Here is a 3,125-nt window from a genome sequence, read left to right as displayed (position 1 = left end):
CAAAACAAGTTCAAAACAGAGCGCGCGCTTTACCCTGGTTGGTGGCTTGCTGCATGCTTGAACAGTTAAGTTTTTATCCACTCATAAATAAAAAGAAGCAACTGATTTCATGAAATGTAGTTAAGTAAAAAGTAAGATATTGGAAATGTAGTGAAATTAAAGTAAAAGTCTCCCAGAATAGAAATACTTTAGTAAAGTACAGATACGTGAAAAATCTATTTAAGTACAGTAACAAATTACATTTACTTTGTTACTATCCACCACTGTCAGAATGTCATTGCTTTAAAGAAATTTGCATGTAGATATTGATTCAGTCTGGAGGAACAATGATGAGTAAAAATTCCTGATGTAACATGAGGAATACAGTAAAGTAAGACAGTATTAAGTATATTCACTATGGTCACAAATGTCTATATATTTGCAGCAGTAAATCCACTGTACTTTAAAGATTAATACAACATGGGGTTCCATTTATAAGATATACAGTGGAACCCGGTTATCTCGCCCTCGGTTACCTCGACAACCCTATTAAGTCGACGTTTTTGACGTGGAACCGCCAAATTCTCGCTTATTCTTAGCATTTTTTATCGGTTATGTCGACTTTTTTTTATGTCGCCGAACCCTGATATCTCGAGCACAAGGGGGGAAAAATTTGCCATTTAACGTCAGTTATCTCGGTGCAGCCGCAGAAGAACTCGCGGAAGTGGCGGAAAAATCAAGTCTTACAGCTGCTACAGGTGTTGTATTGTATACTGGTGAATCTCTGCTGTTAGTTAGTGCACATATGCCTTTTGTTGTTAAATGTTATGCGATGAACGTGAGGCGAAAGCCGCGCTTGGCGGCGCGGAACGTGGGATGAGCAAAAGCATAGAATGAACACCGGCAGGATCGGGGGGGGGGGTAATCCGCGATGCGCTTTTGGGAAGAAAAGAGCAGCCGTTGAGAGAGTGCCGGTGGGAAGACACGTACCGGGATACGCATGAGCGATACCAACGAACGCCGTGAACCAACATATACCAACAATAACGGACGGTAAAAGTGTGGAAGTTTAAATAGGAGCTGGTGATGATGATAAACGAGCACCATATGTGCGCGATTGAAGCCGGGAGCTTCAGAGAAAGCGGCCGAGAAAACACCTGCCACGCTGAAGTGGGCCGAAGGGGGCGTGGTAGGTGGATTCCTGACAGATAAACATGTACTGTATGTATTTTTATAACATGCCTTCATCAAACAAATCGCGGCAACGCTGTTGTGTAAAAAAACCCTTCAGAAACACGTGCATGCACATTCTCATTTATTAACGCACATCATGTACATAAAGACATTTCAAGCACGTTAATATACTGCCGCCATTTTGATTTTCGTTTATCTCGATCATCGGTTACCTCGATGCATTTTGGCGACCCCCTAGGACATCGACATAACCGGGTTCCACTGTATAAGAAAAATAAAACACAATTTAGACAAAAGTACTTGGACACCTGACTTTTTCAGTACACAACTGTATAGGATGTCCTTGGATGGGGTTGCATTAAATTTTCCCTTCACTTGTACTCTACTACAGCCCCAATTTTAAAAACAGTTTTGACTCTTTGTAAAATGTAAATAAAAGCATAATACAAATTACATAAACCCATATTTTAGTTTTAATAATTTTTTATAATTTATTTTTTGGGGTGGAGGTGGTAGCTTTGTAGTTATGGCATTCGAAATTGGCTCTGATGGTCATGAGTTCAGATCCCAACCACACCAAGCTGCCAATTCTGGACCCCTGAGCAAGGCAGTTAATCCCATATCTGTTCAGTTGTATGAATGTAACAATTGTAGGTCACTCTGGACTGTATAAGGGCGTCTGCCAAATGCCATAAATGTAAATTTATTAAAAATAAAAAAAACATGTAACTAATTATTCACAGCCTTTGTTCAATATTTTGTTGAACCTCAAGTCTTTTTGAGTATGATGCTACCAGCTTGGCAAACTTATTTTTGGGCAGTTTCTCTTATTTATCTTTGTTGTGTTCTTAGGGTTGTTGTCCATTTGGAAGATGAACTGTCATTACAGTCTGAGGTCCAGAGAGCTGTGGAGCAGGTTTTCATCAAGGATGTCTTTGTACAATGCTGACATCTTTCCCTGAAGCCTGACTAGTCTCCCAATTCCTGTCACTTAAAAACATTCCCAAGGCATGATGCTGCCACCACCATGCTTCAGTGAAGGGATGATATTGACCAGGTGATAAGCGGTGCCTGGTTTCCTCCTGACATGATGCTTGGTATTCAGGCCAAAGAGTTCAATCTTTGTTTCTCATGGTCTGAGATTCCTACCATTCAGGCCTGCTTGTAGAGTGCTGCAGAGATGGTTTTCCTCTCTCCACAGAGAAACGCAGAAGCTCTTTCAGAGTGACTGTTGGGTTCTTGGTCTAAACATTTAAAATGCTTAATAACTTCTTAGAGAACAATAAGATGATCAACTAAATTTTGACCACAAGGCAGAACACTTTCAAGTCGCACTTCTGTACACTGCTTTGGAATCTGCCTTCGCCGTCAGAAATTTAACTATCGTTCGTGTATATAAGGTTAAGGGTGTGGGCTGCACACCGGTGATGTGGAGGGAGAACATACCTTTCGCTGTCATCTCGTAAAACATCGTGCAATTCTGTAAATATGACCTCGTCCTCGTCTACATCATTTTCTGCTTCATCATCAGCTTGAAACATTCTGAACGCACCTTCAGTTCAGGTCTTCAGTTGACAAGAGCTTTTCACCAACACATAATCTACACTTAACCATTATTCCTTTCTCCTTTTTCTCGACTATTTCAAAATAATAAGAATACTTCCATCACAGTAATGTAATTCTCTGGTTTGCCATCTCATTTTCTGACCAGTTCTGTTCCCGCTGCTCGCACGTATGAGTGCGTGATTCTATGTGACTACATTCATTTTAATTCAGTATTTATTTTTTTATGCAAAATAATTTAACTGAAAAGTAACTTGCATTACTTTTTTTTAAAAAGTAACTCAGATATTAATGTGTAAATTTATAAAGTAACGCCCTACTTTACTCGTTACTCCAGAAAAGTAATATTATTACATAACGCACGTTACTTGTATCGCGTTACCCCCAAC

The sequence above is a fragment of the Silurus aristotelis genome, assembly GCF_946808225.1.
Source record: "Silurus aristotelis genome assembly, chromosome: 3".
In the NCBI taxonomy this organism is placed as follows: Eukaryota; Metazoa; Chordata; class Actinopteri; order Siluriformes; family Siluridae; genus Silurus; species Silurus aristotelis.
This window is presented reverse-complemented; position numbering follows the sequence as displayed.